Source organism: Mytilus edulis, chromosome 4 (assembly GCF_963676685.1).
Source record: "Mytilus edulis chromosome 4, xbMytEdul2.2, whole genome shotgun sequence".
In the NCBI taxonomy this organism is placed as follows: Eukaryota; Metazoa; Mollusca; class Bivalvia; order Mytilida; family Mytilidae; genus Mytilus; species Mytilus edulis.
In genome coordinates, this window is record NC_092347.1 from 25,479,516 (window position 1) to 25,500,164 (window position 20,649).

Consider the following 20,649-nt stretch of genomic DNA (forward strand, 5'->3'; position numbering starts at 1 on the left):
CTTGGTTTCTATGAAGTTAAACTTAAGGTAAAATATTCAGATAGCTGTAAAAATTGCAACGTTTGGTTGAACAGATAGGGATATTTAATTGGTGGTCTGACACCATTAATATGTAACCCGGATTTGTTTTTTCTTAATCGAATTAAGACTTTTGATCAGCGGTATACTCCTGTTGCCTTTATTGTTCAATAATTAGCGCTATGATGTTTCTCCGTGTACATGTCGTCGTTATTATTTGTGGCATTCACTTCGTTACACAAATTATACTTGGCAAAATCAGCCTCCGTTGACAAGACAAATATGATATCTGCTCCTTGGTAATTTTTTTGTCTCTTTGACACATTCCCCGCTTCAATTCTAAGTTTTATTTGTTTAAGTTCTGTAGTTTCTATCATCGTCCGACAGTCAAAAATGAAATGATGTGGTGTGGTTGCCAATGAAACAACAACCCATTAAGATAAAAGGACAAACATTCAAACAATAACAGATCGCGGTTAGCCTTTAGCCTATCGAATAGTAAGCTATAAAAAATAATAAATAAATCCTTCAGATATAAGCCAAAGTTTATCAAAATAGCAGCTAAAACAAGACCAATATCCGATCTGGATCTGTGATGCTGCATTAAATTGATTGAGGTACAACGTATGCTGAAACATAACTTATCATTGTCTTTCATTAAACCAAATAAAAAATTTGACGATAAACTTTCCTTATTTAAAGAGTGTTGTAAAACTCCAACTATCGGAAAACAGGGCATGGTTCTACTGTAGATGATAGAATGGATTTCCCGCTCCAACTGAAGATATTAAGCAACAGAACAAATATAAAATCATTCCTTTCCATAGATACAAAGAAAAGCTTGACAAAACTTTTCCTACCACAAAAAAAGTATTTTGAAATCGGAGCGGGCTGCACGGCATATGTTAGAATTAATTTCGCGCTACAACTCAACATTATGAAGATGCAGATCAATACAAAATCATTTCAATTTTTTAAGAAAATATTAACGAAAGTTTTACTTGAACAATGAGTGTTGTAAATTACAAACTATCGACAAAAAGGAAGTGGTCGCACTGCGGATGTTTAATTTTTTTTTTATAATTCTTTATTTGGTATTTCTTCATCTCATACAATATCTATATGCATTTTTTTTTATAAAGAAGAATACAATACAAGTTTATTCATTTTGACCTGTCAGTGTCAGTGCTTATAAACATCCCCCTCCCTATACCAAATAAACCCCCCCAAAAAAAACAAAAAAACAAAAAACAAAAAACTAAACTAAAAACAAACAAAAAAAAGAACAATACAAAAACAAAAGGTACAAAAAACAAACAAACAAAAAATAAATAAAATAAAATAAATATAAAAAATCATTGACTTATATTCATAAATGATTTAATTGGTATTAAACGATTATAATTATTATTTATGCAATCTAATTATTCTATTCATACATGTACTCATATCGTAATATATATAGTGGCATACTCTAACAATATCTGGAAATCACATAACAAAAACCAACCAGTATTTCAACTCCTATTATCATAACATAGTAACACATATTTAATTCTTCCATACATACATATATATAATATCTATATGATGCACACTAACCACTGTCCAATTGTGATGTGCATCAAGTTGTGTCACACATTTATTTTCAGTTAAGTATGAGTTATCTTTCTTGTATCATAAAATTAGTTGTTGAAATGGTTCCCATTTTTTTTCTATTTTTTCACCTATTGCAGGAGAACTGTGAAAAGTGGAAGATAGTTTTTCAACAATGTAATAATTTTTCAATTTCTTTAGTGCAATCTTAACACAAGGTAACAGTGAGTTCAATCTACAAGAATAAATATAGTACTTCATGAGAACAGTGAAAAAATTTCCTGAGATATCTATAATATCTAATCCCAAGAGAATGTTTTGTTTTGATATCAGAAGCTCATAATTGCAATTTGAATGTAGTGTATCAACTAGTTGAAACCAAAAGTTTTTGACAATGTAACATTCCCAAAAAATATGTTCTATTGTTTCTTTTGTCTCATTGCAAAAACTGCATAGTTGTGTTTCTTTAAGTTTACACTTATATAGCAGATTATTTGTGCTTAAAGTTCTTTGCAGAATTTTGTATTGAAAAATGATCATTTAATTACTCAAAGAACACTTGAAAGAAAAGATCCCAGTGAGCTATTTCCATATGCAAAATTTCTTTCCATTTATTTTGTGATTTTGTGGGGTTTTTATGATAAGTAGCCAAAAATAATTTATAAAAATATGGGCATGATTTCTGATTTGTTTTCAAAAAGTCTAAATTATCGCAAGTAATGTTGATTTTCCTTTCACAGTTTTTGATCTGGTCCTTCCAACTACTTGGGATCATATGATATATACCATAGAATTGAAGAAAATTTGTATCGATATCATATGTTTCTTTAAATTGATTAAAAGAATGAAATTCATTGTTCTCATTCAGTAAATCATTGACAAAAAATATTCCTGCCTCACACCATTTTTTATAAAAAATAGTTTTATTATCAATTTTTAAAAGTTTATTAAACCAAATAGGTTGGCCCATTAAATCATTATGGTCACGGGAAGCATTCCTCAGTTTAGCCCAATTTAGAAGGATGTCCTTCCAAAATCTATTAAAATATATTGAAATTTGTTCAATACTATCCTTATTCATCATCCATATTTTATCTGCCCCATATTTTCTATACTTATCATTAAAAAGAACTTTCCAAGGAGAAAGATTGAAAGGGTCTAATAATTTATAGATCCATGTCATTTTTAATGAATAACAGAAGGATTCAATATGAGGCATCTTAAGTCCTCCAGTATCATATGATCCAATTAGTACATTTCTTTTGATTTTATCTGGTTTGCCATTCCATAGAAACTTAAAAAAAATATTTTCAATTTTCTTAAAATTTTCAAAAGAGGGATTTGGCAATATTGTTAATGACTGAATGAGAATTGGCAATGCTAAAGACTTTATGACTGTTATTTTTCCTAGGTATGTAAGATCTTGGTAAATCCAAGTATTTAATAATGAGTTTATCTTTTCAATTTTCTCTCGGATGTTTAAATTGCTTTCACGATATAACAGAAGTTTTTAAGCTACAGATCAGTTTAAAATCATTCCCTACCATATGAATCAAAATAAGTTTGACTAAAGTGGGTTTTTTCAATTGGAAGAAGCGTTATGAATGTTAAGACTATCGGCAGACGGAAATCATGGAATCTAGTGGCTACCAGATATGTTTCCACCTTTAGCGACACAGTTGAAAAAAGTCCTATCTAGTCCTTTGCTGACTATTCATTGAATTTTACCCTTTTTAATGGCAAATGTTCTTAGTGACCTTTGAGGTGAATTGTTTATTGGAAAAAAAATTAAAATTAAAATTGAAAGTGTTAAAAAAGTAAAACATTATAGTGTGGAGCTTTCCGATGATCATATAACGTGATAACAAACAATTCGGAATTTGATATTTACGTTCTCAAAAGTGATTAGATAATGTTTCGATAGTTTAAAACAAAGAAATAAAAAAATGGATTGTCAAATTTTTTATCTGGTTATTTAAAGGAATTATAAGTCGGTTACTATAAAAACGTACATTTCAGTTTCAAAATAATCTATTATATTACATTCATGTTCGTAATATTTATATAGTTTCAGATGGTTATAGTGAGAAGATGGTAAAAGTGGTCAGGGAATCTGATAGCAGTGTTCCATTCGATCCTCAAATGTCTAAATAATTTATCCAAAGTAAGCATCACTTGTTGGTGTCACTAAATAGGTAACGCATACAAACAGCATACTGGTGTCCCTGTTGTCACCGACAACGGCGTTCAAAACAACCTTGGTTTAAGTGATGATGTTATCTTAGTAAAATGCAAACACATGTGTTGGTCGACGTATACAACAAATACTAGTAGTTCATACTAATCACTGTGAGCAACACTACACAAACACGATTCATACTATTAACTATCTTGCAATCAGACGGGTTTGTTACTCCGAATGGTTTATTAAATGTAAAAATGTCCACATTAGAATTTATTTCAAGTAAGCATCTCACGTTGGTATTGATACAAAATAAAAAAAATATTATGAATATATACAAGATTTTTTTGCACGATTCCACAACGCTGTTTCGTTTCAATTAATATACTGATTGTAGTATACGTTTATTTAAAGAAACATTAGATTTTTTTATCTTTTTGTGGACTGGTAGTTTATATTTTTGGTTCATCTCTCGTATCGTGAATTTCTGCCATTCATAACATTAAGGTTTTGAAGCAAAGACATAGTAAAACTCCGGCAATGTCCCTGAGCCACTTTCAGTATTGAAGTGGTTGAACAATTTTTTTTAATGTAATCTTCGTTAGAAAAAGGTAGATATGAAGGCCCTTAGATTTGAATCCTCAGTTTTGAGTAATATGGTTTTATGCTTTATTCCTAGTCAAACAAGACAGCATTGTGCCTAGTTTCTTACTGAAAAAAAAAACAACAACCAAAAATAACTTCCGTATGCATAGTTTACTACGATGCATTTATTACTACGTTAAGACCTAATGATTCTATTAACTTTCTTCTGTAACAAATTTTCTTGTATGAAGGGGGCAAGCTGCTGATGACTTAGATTTTTTAAACTTTCAATTTCAATAAATGTGAGTGATCGATAATATAAAAGTATGTTCAACTTGAACAGACTATGTTGAAATTAAATTTACATTTCAGGAAAGCAAGTAAAGAGAATACTTGACCAGTCACCAGTAGCGTTTTATGCTTATTTGACAACTTCAGTGACAAGCCTTGGAAGACACCACACAATTATATTCGACCATGTGGTCACAAATGTTGGCAATGGGTATAACAAGCATGCAGGTGATTTTATAGTTCCAGTTTCCGGTGTGTATGCCATGTCTGTTACAATCACCAGTGCGTATCGATCATGTATCTTAACGGAACTTGTTGTAAATGGAAATCCTGTTATTCCTTCAACGGTTTGTAGCAGATCAATTGACTTAGATCTATCGTCTACAAACACCGTTGTTCTTTCACTGTCACAAGGAGATACATGCTTCGTAAGAACCCATAAAGACTATGATTCATCAGGGACACTTTTATCTGAAAACTATAACAGGTCGTCATTTTCAGGCTGGAAAATATCAGAATAATTGGTCAATAAAGTTCAGTATCAAATTGTATTTTGATGTTGCTCAATATTTTTATGTATGTGAGGCTAGTTTTCCTTTCTTGTTTCATGGTACTTTGTAAGATTTTTCATTTTCAAATCCTTTCAAAATTATTTGTTAAATATAAGGAAGTTTATAAAAGCTAACAGTATTATTTAGAATAAATTATTTCTAAAAGAACCCCGAAAAGCCTGTCTTTTTCCCTATACCAAAAAGGATATTAAAACTCATCAGTCGAAAATGAACTGACAACGCCATTGCAAAAAATGAAAAAAAGATAACTAGACAAACTACAGTATACAAAACTAAAAATAGGATTGAACAGAGGTGCCTCAGAAGAGTAAGTAGATCTTGCTCCACATGTGGAACCAGTCGTGTTGCTTATATAAGTACAAACCCGGTGATAAGTCTAATTCGGGGGAAAGAGTGCAGGATTGTGGTAACGAGGATTGGAACATATCCGTCGTTATCTGCAAAATAAATATTCCGTACTGGTCAATCAACTTTTTTCCAAAGAAGATTTCATTTTCAACTCTTGAAACTCGTGGTCTAATAACTTTCTTGTGAGCAGCAATCCTCTATCAAGAAATCATGATCGACAACACAAGCCTTGGACTATCGTTACAACTGGGAGATATGTATTTAATGGCTAATATGCAGGCGCTACATAAAAATTGAAAATTCGCAATTTGAAAGCTGAAATCATTTCTTCTGACGTAACATTTTGTTCTCAGTCGACCCTCATTGTCAATTTCTAGTCAAGATATGAGACAGTCTTTTCATTATTTGTTGCATCCTTTATTTTACGTTCGATTGCATAGATGCGTTCAAAATAGTCACCGAACTTTGAATTATTTTATCTACTAGTATCTATCGGAAGTTAAGTTCAAGACTAATGACAGTCTCTTATCATTCTTCACAAGAAGCACATGTATGAAGTCAGCCTCATATGAATATATGAAAATGTAAAAATTCAAAAAATATATACAACACGGAGTAAAAAAAATTAGACGACCCTTTCAATCGGTTTCAGTGTGTGTTTTACTTTTGAAAACTTACAATTACGGTACATTGTAAATTGAAGAACCATGAAGTAATTTCAATATTATAAATCTGGCAAAGAAATCAAACATTTGCTATCAAAATTTAGTCCGACAATCACAATAAATCGTGCAAAAACAAACAAACACTTAGAATTGAATATGCTTTTGGAATTATCACTTGATAATTTGTAAGTGACATACGGATAATACCAAAGGAATGGTCATTCTCATACAAGCGGATATGAAATAAAAATCCTGTTAAAAAAATAATTGACTATCATTTAGTTTTGAAACAATGTGAACACATGCTTAAAATGCAAAATGTTTTTTTTTTAAATGTATGAGTAATTAAAAATAACAATGATTAAGCGTATAATTGAAATAATTGAAAAACCTTAAAGAAAAACTTCGTTATAACAGAATACACTTGAGTTATATAAGTAAAAATATTATAGACGACGAGATAATAATCTAGATGTGTAACAATATCTTTACATTATAGAAAAAAATAAATAACAAAAATATCGAACTCCGTGAAAATTCAAAACGGAAAGTCCGTAATCAAATGTTAAAATCAAAAGCTTTAACACATCAAACGAATGGATAAAACAACTGTCATATTCCTGACTTGGTACAGACTTTTTTGTTTTTAATTTTCATTTTGTATTGAAATCTGTACATTTGATAGTAAAGGACTTGGTACAGACATGTAGTAGATACATCATCATAAGCAAATTATCTTCCTTAATCAAATGTCTGTAGGAGAAGTGTTCACTTTAAGTGATTAATGAACATCTGAACACTAAAACTGTAACTTATCTGTTAGAATCAACTTTTGTGATGATAATGTCCTTTATCAGTCAGAGTGATAGCGATAAAAATAAAAAGTAAATATAAATAATCCGAACTCAGAAGAAAATTCATAACGGAAAGTCACTAATCAAACGACAAAATTATATATCAGAACACATCAGACGAAGGGTAACCAACTGTTATATTCTTGACTTGGTACAGGCATTTTATTATGTAGAAAATAGTATTAAACCTGGTTTTTAGATAGGTAAACCTTTCAATTTTATGATTGTTGCATATAATCCATTATATAAGCAATTGTTTGGTCGAATTTCAAAGACGTACGAAGCGATTTCGGTGAATATAGATGACTAGTGCATGCTTGGATGTTTATTGTTGATGACATTCTACCAACTCTTGAGTCTAAGAAGATTAATAAATCACTTTGTTCCTGTGATAAATGTGAATTTGGGGTATTTTTGTGACTTTTGGTTTATATAAATTCTCCCAGTGTTGATTATTTTACAACGATTGCAAAGTTTAAACACTTTTGTATACAACGGGAGATAACACAGATAATTTTGTTGATCACCTTAAAATGTCATGAATAAGTCAAGAAAAGAAGTACGGCAGCTTATTTCATCCTTTTTTTTATAATTATTTGATCGGGGCGCGTATAGTATCGTTTAGGTTTATTTTCGAGTCATATAAATAAAATCGGCATAGATACAAAATAACAAATGTGTACGCCAAACACGCGTTTCGTCCAATTTAAAGAGCAAAGAGCACTCCTTTTTGAATTTTGGTCCTCAGTGCTCTTCAACTTCGTACTTTATTTGGCCTTTTTAACTTTTTGAATTCGAGCGTCACTCATGAGTCTTTTGTAGACGAAACGCGCGTCTGGCGTATATACAAAATTTAGTCCTGGTATCTATGATGAGTTTATTTACAATCACTTGGTCGATGCCACTGCTGGTGGAGATTTATTTCCCCGATGGAATCACCAGCCCAGTAGTCAGCCCTTTTTGTGCTGACATGAATTATCATTGATATGTTTATATTTATAAATTAACTATTTACAAAATTTACAATTTTTGAAATACTAAGGCTTTTCTACCTCAGGCATAGATTACCTTAGCTGGATTTGGCAAAACGTTTTGGAATTTTGGTCCTCAATGCTCTTCAACTTCGTACTTTATTTGGCCTTTTTACCTTTTTGGATTCGAGCGTCACTGATGAGTCTTTTGTAGACGAAACGCGCGTCTGGCGTATATACAAAATTTAGTCCTGGTATCTATGATGAGTTTATTCCTAATTCCGCAAGGTTTCGCCAAAAAAAATAAAAAGATTATGTTATCTTCTCCTGGGGTAGAAATTCTTAAGTTTTTCGAAAAAAAATCGGAGTTTTATAAATGGGCGTTTCTTTATTATAATTCAAGCAATATTTTTGAAATCTCATATGCCTGTACTCATATGGTAGTAAATAGGATGACAAGATCCTTGTTTTAAGTTTGGAAATTATACGATATAAAGTATACATTTTGACAAGTATGAAAGAACTGTCTCAACTTTTAAATTGTATTCCCGTACTACTTTAACATCCCTAAAATATAATAGGAATGCCTATGCCCCTTGCTCATATGCATCTTTTGGATTCGAGCGTCACTGATGAGTCTTTTGTAGACGAAACGCGCATCTGGCGTATATACTAAATTTAGTCCTGGTATCTATGATAAGTTTATTGTAAAGGTTAGATATTTTGGAATTATGAAATTGATGAATAGGTCATTCAACAGACATTAGGATTTTTTTTTCAGTATATTTTTGTAGTCAGTTAGGTTCTTGAGAAATACAATTTGTGTCTTCATAAAACCTAATGATATATGCATAACGTACAAATACAGAAACTATAATTTTGAGATTTAAAACATTCAATTCAACCTTTAGATTTTTGAAAACCCACACTGGAATCACTACACCATATTTTTTTTAAAATTAAGATATATCATAGTTCATGTTATCTACCCCTTTGCTAGTCCAAAAAACAAATTCTTATTTCCAAAATGAAAAACAAAATAATAACTATTTACGATCGCATAAAACACGAACAGAAAATAGGGTAATAGTATTCACGAATCGACAGTGACTCTTAGATACATGTTTTCTTCTCACAAAAATATATCATTTAAAGGTCAAATTTGAGCTGTCAAACACAGGTATTAATTGCGAAACTTTTCCACTTAATGTAATTTATAAACTTTTAGTCGTATGTCGATGTGCTCAGCGTGACATTTTGTTGAAATTGCTTTCGTCGCTTTAAAATATATAATCAACCAGACTTAGCGCTCAAAAGCATATATAAGATACCAAGGAAAAGTCACTGAGATAACCCACGAAAATCTTCAATTATTTATCCTTAACTTATATCAACACAATCAATTCAATTACCAAAAATGATTGAAAATTAAAGTCATCACAGTTTGAAAGCCGAATTGAGATCAATCTTAAAATTCAATATTACCTGAATTACAGGTTTTCGATTTTCTTACCCCTATATATAAAGAAGCAATTTCGACTTTTTCTTACATCCAACATATTAGCGATTAGAATATAAATTTTAATGTACATTTTGACAAAAAAGTCAATCAGTGAGACTTAATTTGAGTGAGAAAATGCAATTTTGACACCTCAGAGCCTTTATGGAGGTATGTAATTATACAGTGTATTGTAATTTATTTTCTTCGTGTGACTTATGACTACGACAACTAGTTGTTGAAATTTAACAACTTAAAAAGTGTATAGAAACTTTGTAAAATAAATGATCCCAGGGTTACGTTGCTGTGCTCCATTTAAGTAGCAACTGATCAAGATAAACAAATACATCATATAGTATCATCATTCAGATTATGAATATATTTTATAACGGTCGTAAAAGCATACATGGAACTATATAAACCATTACGAATTGACGACAAAAGACTTTAAATGTGCAACAAAAGTTTTAAGTAAATAATTGATACCTATCTTCTAACTTCAGAAGAGGTAACACAAATACTTATTGTTTCCTGATTGACAAAAAAGTATTTCATTACATACTTGAATTGGGTTTGCTGGATCTTTAAAAGACACTTTTTAGAAGTTATTTCAAACAAGAACCCAATAGATCATTATTATATAAGTAATACTGTGTCTTTTATTTACGTATGGATAATGATGCATCATGTTTTTACTACTTTTTTACCATATGTTGTAGAACTCTGATGAGAAGATAACGTAAACTTATTTCAACATAACAAGAAATCAGTCAAGATGGAAAGGTAGGCTTATTTAATATAGAGTTTGTGTCTTACTGTAGAAAAATGGTTATATATGATGAAACAGTTGATGTTACTGATAATAAATTAATAAGTAAATGAATGAAAAAAGTAAATGGGCATTCTTAATAATTATAACATAGGTTTCTTGTGATAAGCAAATTACGAATAAAAAGATTTTTCAGAAAGGATTACTAGTAATGATTTTTCTATTTTTCACGTTTTATCTGATTTGTTGAATTATTGCATAACATTCTTCAATAAATAGGCAGAAAACACCAGGCGGACAATAACAAAATCTTACCTCAAGGATGACTAGGTTATTCAACCACCAAAGACAAAAACGACGAGAAGAAAAACAATCTAAAATAGACTACAAATTATTTATTAGGAGCGAACCAACTTAATTTTAAATACGTATGGGATAAAAAAAATTAATAAACATTTCGTGTATTTGTAATAAAAGTAAAATTTCAAAATATCAAAACTCCGAGGAAATCCGAAAACGTTTGCCTTCCTCTTTCTCTTGGAAACACATTATACGCGAGCAATCAATTCACAGTGAGCTTTCAGTGTTTTTATATGATACACAGATGCTGATAGTGTTAATTGTTGCATGAGTTTTTCTACTGAAGGAACTTATAAAATTGGGACTAGTTTGAGTTTTGTGTAATATTGATTTACTGTATTCGGGTTGGCATGTAATTATTTGATTTACTTGGGACACCTGCCTGGGTTTATTGTTTATTTTCAATTTCTGTTCAAATGTGTGATAGTTGTTTCTAGCTTATTTTTTTTAAATGTTAAGGTTAAAATAGTAAATAAGAATATGTCAAACATGAATGGTTGTCTGTTGTTTTATGAAACCAATTTTAAATTGTAAAGCTTTATTGTGCTGATTTCATGTTATACATAGACGGTATTCGCATTGTACTCATTCACTTTAAAACGAAGAAAGCAAATACAGTATCTATTAGTTTTAAATCTTCAAGCGTTTGATGTACAATAATGGACCTTTCTCACATGTTAATGTAATTTTTGATAACTGCCATTCGTACAATAAGTAATACAGACAGCCTTTCAGTTCTCTCTGGTTTTTGTTAGTTTTTTATAAACCCATTCATATTGTATAGAAACTCTAAATATTCTGTATATACATATAAATCAATGCCGTTGCTTCTACCAAATTAGGCTAAAATTAGTTTTATGCTTATTGTCTACAAATTGAAATAAAAAAAAAGCTCACAGGGTCTCGTTTTTTTACAACAATTCTTTTCAGTAAGGAAACTAGTTCCTGTCGACAATTGTGCAGATAAACAACCAGTATATATCGCGATGATTTTAAATAAAATGATGCAATAAGATGAAATTGGCATTATTTAAGAGATCAAAACATATTTTGATCAAACCTTTCAACAATCCATTGCCAACCCGTATTACTGTTTTATTTTTTTGTTTGTTTTGTATCTTCGATTTTTGTATGGCTGTTTTATCGTCTGTTTCACTTCATTCAAAGAAAATGGCTGCTCTTATCCATTACAATTTTGTATTTGTTCATTTCCAAAGGCTTATTGCATGTAAAAGCTACCAGTTAGACCTGATTTGTAATTGTAAACTTGACAATCTGATACATATTTGGTCATTGATTGATGGAGAGTTTAGATAATGAACAGGTGTTTGAATACCCGGTAATACAAAACACAATTTATTTTACCCACAAGCACAGATTGAACGTGCCGCATTTGGCTACAAGTTATCGAAATTTTCAGGTTTAAATGATCGTCAACTCCGTTTTTTGTTGAAACTTCCAACTACATTTTGTATTTTGATTCGAGCACCATTGATGAGTCTTGTATAGCCAAAACTGAAACGCGCGTCTGGTGTACCAAATTATAAGCATGTGTCTTTTGTAAGTTTCAAAAGCCGCTTTCTACGTCAGTAAAATATCATGTAGCTCCGTTTCAATTCGCGGAAGGCAGGTGGAATGCAAGGAGCGAAATATAAAACTTATGCAGTTATATAAATAGGAATTTACCAATATTAAAACCCCGGAGATCATTTCTTGAATATAAATATCAAATAACAGGAACAGAGGGAATTTCATAAACGCCAAATGAGTAAGAACCATCGGTATGCCATCTTTTGCTATGCATGCATCACCAACCATGCAAATCAATACCCCTTCAAAATTTAAGACAGGGAAAATAAAAGTCCTGACACAATCAATTGAAAATTGACTGCTTAAGCGATGATAGACTATAGACGCAATGATATACTATGGTCATTTGTCAGGTAAACCCACTAAATCAAACCTTTCGGCAAACAGTTCGCTGCTCGCAATGGAATCAACTAAAACCCGTTGCTGATACTGATTATTCGCAAGAATGCATTGAAGAATTACGATAGTAAAATGTAAAATAACAAAAATACCAAACTCCTGAGAAAAATTCAAAACTGAAAGTCCTTTATCGAATGATAAAATTAAAAGCTAGAACACATTAAACGAATAGAAAACAACTGTATTATTCCTCACTGGGTACAGGCATTGCATTATGTACAAGATTAAATATTTAATCTAGTTTTATAGCTAACTAAATCGTATGACGGTTGTATAAAATTTCATCATATTGGAAATGATTGGGGACTTAAATTTATATTTTCATCAAACATTAGTTTCGTTTTTTTTTTTAATTTGTCTTTGAATATTTGAAACAATTATTTGGTTTTTATTTAAATCTTACGAATTTAGTATTTAGATGGTAAGGATATAGAAAGAAAATCTGTATATTTCAGCACATTTTAAAATGTCTTTAATGAATTCAATTTAGATTTAAAGGCTTTATTGTGGGGACTTCAATAGCCATACTTTATTTTTGTAAGACTTATGTTATTTTATTATTTTCACATCTTTAAAGCATTTGTAGACAGTATTGAAGGTATTTACAAATTTAAACTATTTTTATTAACTGTCATTCATACAATGAACAGCATGTACAAATATCTTTCATTCGTTGACAGTTAGTTATACAGTAGATTGATAATAAACAAATGTAAATATTAGTTATAATATATCCAAGTAAACATAATATTGTATATATACTGTTATGAAACGAATTTGAAATTATCTTTTAATTTATATAGAAAAAAAGGAAAACAAGACCAAAGTATCAAAAACAAATTTTTGGGATTTTAAAATTATTTTAACATTTCCTTTAATAGAAATTTAATGTATACCGTGGTAATGTAAGTAAAAGCAAAGCATTATTGTAATTTAATTTGGCATATGCGAATGATAGTATATAAGAGGCAAAATCTCCAACAAAGCAATTAAACACATCCAATGCAATTTAATTAAAAATTTCTAAAATTATTTTGAAACAAAGTGGTAAGAAATGGAAATTGAAAAGCTAAATATCAGAGTTAGATTATCCTTAATAAGGGACAAAGAACACTTTCCGACATATATGATCCGAGAGGATAAGCATATAATTTTAAATAAATGTTAAATCTTTTCAAATTAAACTTAAAAGTTTCGGCTATTCACAAGTTCTTAATTTATAATTTGTTAATTGTTCATCATTGAATATAAAACGCAAATCTTCTTGCGTTGTTATGGCACATATCATTTCGCAATCTTAACTGAAATATACTTTTTCGACTTTTAGGAGATTAGTACCGATTAACAGTTTACGTATAAGTATTGTAAGATATCAGATGCAAGTAACAATAGGAAGCTTTTTGGGAAGTGGGCAGCGAACGAGATCATAAAGGCATCATTATGTATTATACAGCTAACATTGTCGATAAAAAACAAATCTGATAATAGATTTATCTGATTATATTCATGTAATTTTCATCACATGATAACTATTTTCCTTTACTGAACCAGCAAACCCGAAAGCAATTGAAAGGTAAGGATCAAACTTGAAAACGTCAGGTCAAACATTATGACGTCGGTGATGACTCCGGGTTAAGTATATTTGTCGTCACATTATCTTAATTTCGAAACTTTATGAAGAACGAAGCAGATTTGTCCAGGTACAAGGAAGATAATTATATTATTTAACTTTTCTTTCGTATAGAAATTTGAGTGTATAATATCGATAATCGTGGGAATTTAATTTTGTTTTGTGATGACATCAAATATGTAATTTGACTTGATCTTTCAATATCTTACGAAGAGTTATTCGCATGGCTGATCATATGCACAAATTATATAAAAATAAAAAAACACTTTTCTAAATGATATGTAATTCGATATCAGTTGGTGGGACTTCTTTTAATTGGAATACAGATTTAGATTCAGCCTAAAGTTTGTAACTATTAAAATCAAAGCCCATTACATACCTTCATATTGAACTTACGTCGGTAATACAGTTTTTGACAAATTGCTTGCTTTATGCCATTTTTCTTGAGTTTTGATTAATAAAATAATATACAAAGTATGTTTCTGACAAATTCTGATCAATTCACTTAGTTTTATGACACAACTGCATTGCAGTAAAAATCATGTGCCCATCAGATTACCGACAATGTCAAAAAGCCGCCGATAATTAAACAAGTAAAATATCACACTGGATATGATATCATTTAGTTTAAATATATTTATTTATAGATGATTGAGAAACAAGTAATTGCAACTTATATTAAACCCTTTCCACTTTGCGGACGAAGTGCTGCTTTGTAGCGGCATTAGCCTACTCTTTTTCGAAATCTACAACGGTGTCTTTTACGTGCAAGAGATACTGCTCTCTTTTAACACGAGTCAGTCATGTATCGTCCCCTTCCGACGGACTATCATCGTTTTTCCAAACCATACTCGCAAATGCTGTCAAGGGAGAGTTGAAAATTCAGTCCATGAAATTTTCTCCCCAGAGCGGCGATCGAACCATGATCCTTTGTGTTAGTAGTCTAATGCACTAACCACTACACCACGGCTCTCCGTTTAAACATTAATTGCAACCTGATATTTTGTTTTAGAAAACAAGATCTTCAAAATTAATTCAAAAGGACATGAACAGTTTTAACCATTAATTTGTAATATCGATAGACTAATATTGTAAAGGCTGTACGATGACTTATGATGGCTAGGTACATCCTCATCCTTTGTCTCTGATGCCCATATCTTTTTATCTTTATACCGTTGGAAAGTTTGGTGCTCTATTAAAACAACTTTTGAGTTCTGCTCTCCTTTTCCTTTTGCCATTTACATTTTTTTCTTTCTAACTTTAAATTGCCCTGCATGTACCGAATACAATCAGTCCAGAAAATCACAAATTAGAACCAGGGTCCTACAGTATACCTATCAATGCAGTAAACATTAAGTTATCTTAGACATTTAAATATGAGAACCTTAAGTAGTAAACAAGTGATAGATTCAAAAAGCATATATTCGATGCACAATTAAAATTTGTAACCTTATTGCAATATATTGAACAATTACTCTAAGATGCCTGATTATTGTGTAATCATATGACCTAAGATTCAGCAGAGGGAGGTAACGTTGCAAGAACTTATTTATAATGGACTTTCCATTGAGAATCTTCCTTTAAGTTCGGTATTTTTGTTGTTTTCTTTTTTTTCAATTTATATTTTATTGAAATAAAATTTATTTGTTAAACTAGTTTACTTCATATTCCTTTATATTTTTTTTAATATCTCTACGTTTAACGTTTCTTTCGGAAAATGTTCAATATTGAATTATTCAATAGGTTTTTATTTAAGTGTCTATTAACCTTCAGTTTTTTGAACTGTGTTGACAAAAGTTCTGTATACATTTAAAATACTCCAATCATGAATCAAATCGTAAGAACTGTTGCACTTGTATACATTAAATAAAGTAGATATAAGTATATGCATATCGAGTTGAATGACATAGTTTTTACGTGTAGGTGGTCGGAAATACCATAGAATTTTTAAAATAAAGAATACTTTTGTATATACTATCAAAGTAATACTAAAGGACAAAAACACTTGCATATGGTAAATGGAATCATAATAGTAAGTAAATGCATACATAGCACTTAATTTATATACTTAAAAGAAGTGTATCTATACATTATACATTTCCCCTTCTCCCAAATGTTACCTACCGAATGAGACTATTAACGGGTTTGTGCTAACATAAGGAACACGACGGATGTCACATGTGGAGAAGAATCTGCTTACCCTCCGGAGCACCTGAGATCATCCAAGTTTTGGTGGGGGAATTTTCCTGTTGCTACGTCTTTAATATTCTTTGTGTATTTTGCTTGTTTTTCTGTCTGTCTGTCTGTCTGTTTGTTTGTTTTCCTTTTTAGTTTTCGACTTGTTCCTCTGGTATCTTTCGCCTCTCTTTTTCAAATATTTCTTCTTTGATATATCATCATTTTTATACACATGAAAATATTGCCTTTATTGAATTTAACAATACCTTTCGGAATTTTAAGTCTTTAGTCAGCCTGTCGATGTTATTTCAACATACAAATGGTGTGCACATTTCGCGTAAGCTCATATAAACATTATCGCCCGCATGTTTTTATAATCTGTTATTGCCGTTTACACGTTCACGAAGCGGGGAAAAGTATTGAATACATCTATATGGCAATAAGTGAGAAGGCTTGCTAAGATACCTTTTGGCTCGTTGAATTTCAAAATCAAAAAGTATTATTAATCTACCTTTTAACAGTACAATGTTACACCTTGAAAACACTTTAATTTACCGATCTCGATTTGATTTTGTATCAACCATTTCACAGCACTCAATATGTAGCTTAGGTTTAGAGGACGTATGTGCCAAAGTGTTTGAAAGGAGTGGTTCAATAACTAGTACTTTTATGACTCTATTTTGTAAGTCATACGTCAATACGTGTTCACAATTCTACTTTTTGCAGCAATGCTTAAAATATTGTTTGTTGTTGAGCCACTTACTATTATGATTTTGTAATAAAAGACTAACAGCGAAATTAGCTTTCTTTAAATATTCATGAATATTTAAAACAATTATCGTAGGATGTAAACTTAAACTTGAGAAATAAAGAAATTTAAAAATAATTTGTAACAATTGTATACATTTCACATTTTTGGGAAGACGGTCTTTTCTATTAACCTACAGTTAAATCTAAAATTTACGTTGAACGAAATACTGAATGACAGCTGGTTCGTAATAGGAAGATTGAATGTGCAATTGTAATGTAATAGTTTAATGCACACTTAATGATGGAGATGTATTATAACTTTTTGCACTGCGAGGATTGACAAGTAAGAAAACTTGTATAATGGGCCCAATTAAATTCTTTACGGTCCATAAAACGTAAAGGATAGGTCCCACTCACTGTCTTACGACATTTCCATATAGTTAAAGACCACTGTGTATCTTTGGATGATAATGCTATACAAAACAAACTTCAAATGGCATAAAACTAGGTGCGTCGATAGTGTATAATGCATCTTCAGTCATGCGAATTCTGAAGCAATCACTAGCAATTCTACCAAGACACGACACGTGCACTGGTTTACATTATAAAACTAGATTTGACTAGTTTTTAAAATGGAGGTGGTCGGAAATCCCATTTTTTTCAAAATCACATGACGTATTTTCAAGCTTTCATAAATGTTAATCATATTTAGAATTTTTTTCAAAGCTATGACCATAGAATTTCGTTTTTATCTATATTATATGGGAGGGTTGAGATCTCATAAACCGCATTTTTGCGCCTGTCCCAAGTCAGGAGCTTCTGGCCTTTGTTAGTCTTGTATTATTTTTATTTTAATTTCTTGTGTACAATTTGGAGTTTATTATGGCGTTCATTATCACTGAACTAGTGTATATAATTGTTTATGAGGTGAAGGACGCCTCCGGATGCGGGAATTTCTCGCTGCATTGAAGACCTGTTGATGACCTTCTGTTGTTGTCTGTTCTATGGTCGGGTTGTTGTCTCTTTGACACATTCAGCATTTCCATTCTCAATTTTATAGTATATATTCATATGTAAACTTTAATGTCAAGGGTAATTCGTTGTTGTGTATGGAGATGCAGTATGCCGAACTGTGCAGTATGTTTAGCAAAATATTTTTTGTTATCCTTTTTAACAATCATTGCATATCAATCTTCAAGTTTAAATATTTTAAATTCTTTTAGACCGAACACTTAAATACTTTAATGGATAAATGCTTGAATTGATGATTAACATAGAAACATTCACCCCCTCCTCAATAATTAAAGGGAAATAAAAAAAAACAAATTAATTACCCTAGATCTTCAAAATTTTTCTATGAAAACCTGATGAAGTCGTTTCTTACAAGTGTTGCTTATACGAAACCGCCTCAACAGTATGTCTCAAACTGAAATGCAGTTGTCTATAGCCATGTTTAAATTTTTGTTGTGTTTTATATAATTTAATACAAAAGACATATTTCCTGATTGTTTTAATGTATAATGAAGTGACAGAATCGAGTCTTGCAAGTTAAATTATTTGAAAAATGTAAAAGAAATTAAAGAGAGCACGATAGCCTGCAAAAGAAGTATTTGAAATATAAATAATTCAATAATTGCTTGAAATTTCATAATGCAGAAAAATATTTGTGGTTGCTACCGTATAATCTTTAACATTTATATTTAGGTCTTATGCTGCTAATTATTAATTTCTATACTATTTAAACTTCTGTAAACGTGTTACAATTTGAAAACGAAACGTGCATTTACGTCAACTAAATGTAATCATTAAATTATATATTCTTTGAGATCTAATCAATTGTGATAATCTTTGAAGTGTCAAGACTGTTCTAGATAACAAAAATACTTTGATCATACATGTTCTTCAACTTCGTACATTATTTGGCCTTTTTAACTTTTTGGATTTGAGCGTCACTGATGAGTCTTTTGTAGACGAAACGCGCGTCTGGCGTAAATACAAAATGATGAGTTTACTGTGGATTCATAATTATTCGTTGAATACCAATTTTCGTTGGTTTCGTGGGTACAAGTGAACCACGAATTCAAATGTTCAACGAATAACATATTTTCAATAGGCTTCGTATACAGAGATTGGCAAAACCACGAAATTAAGTATCCACGAATATGCAAGTTTTTAGCAATCCACGAAAATAAATACCAACGATAATAAATGAATCCACAGTATTTGTTCCTGTCTCATTAGCGTATACCCTACATTTCTGTATACCAATTTAGATCTATTATAACGAAATGCATAATATCTAATGATTTGAATGTACTCAATCATTACATATTTAGTAATTTTCATTAATATTATCAAAGGAAACATGCAACTATATATATTTTTTTTTTATCTAAATAATAGTTATAGAACCTTCAAAATTATACCAAACATTTCTTTCCCTTCATATTTGTCCTACATTTATCAATTGAATGTTTTCATAAATATGTGCCGCTCACAAGCTGAAATTCTACATTTGATTAAAAAGTTTATTTCTACAAATGATATCTTCAATCTGTTTAGACTTTATCAGTTTTCATATACTTTTATGCATTAACACTATCAAAATGTATATCATTCCCAATCCCATTAATGTTTAACAACGAAGTTTTGCAAAATCTGACCAATGTAAAAAAAAAACAGCATCAAAGGCTTATAACTTATAACGTCAGACACGCGTTTCGTCTACATAATCTGAAAATAAGGCAGAAAAAAACAGTTGAGATTCGATTTATTTTTAACAATTTCTAAAGAGAAGGTCCACAGGAAAGTACTACAGAGATAATATTTTAGTATCCAAATACGCATTTCATCTACAAATATTTTAAGAATCATTTGTGTCAAATTAAAAAAGTTAAAAGGTCAAAGCAATGACAAAGTATACCAGTTCATTCGTTCCCAAATTACATAACAGGTTTATAAACATAAAAAAAAATGGGGGAATTGTTTTTTAAACCAACTGTCGACATCCGTATGCAAACCAATCGTATCCCTCGTCTAGCCAATGTGTGCGAGTGTTTGTTCGATGAAGTCTTATTAAACAAGAGCTCCTGAATTACAAAAGCAATAACTTGCAAAAGACTTCAACATAACGATTCGCCATAAAGACAGTGTCTTCTCACTGAAATGTTTCAGATAAAGTGCTTGCCTTAATTTTTACTTCCATCAAGAAATTGACAGCGAGGGTCGGTTGAGAACTAAAGTCGGCAACCTGTGGCCTTTTTGGTCTTGTATGGGTTTTTTTAAATTAATAAGTAGTCCGTTCGTATTGTATATTGTTAATCTATTGGTCATAAAAGTAGCTTAAATTGAAATGATCGAGAAATATGTTTTTGTTGATAATAAATAGAGTTT

At 30.6% G+C, this 20,649-nt stretch overlaps 1 protein-coding gene across 2 annotated transcripts in view; it reads left to right on the forward strand.

Moving 5' to 3' along the window:
* LOC139519291 (uncharacterized) overlaps positions 1-20,649 on the forward strand; it is a 68,842-nt gene that overhangs the window by 19,077 nt on the left and 29,116 nt on the right. Inside the window, exons 1-2 of one of the 2 annotated variants that reach the window (XM_071311259.1) lie at positions 9,958-10,088; positions 10,300-10,363. The gene's annotated coding sequence lies outside the window, so the exon portion shown is untranslated. Of the gene's footprint in view, positions 1-9,957; positions 10,089-10,299; positions 10,364-20,649 lie in introns of those variants that run through there. The other variant, XM_071311260.1, reaches the window with a different exon arrangement.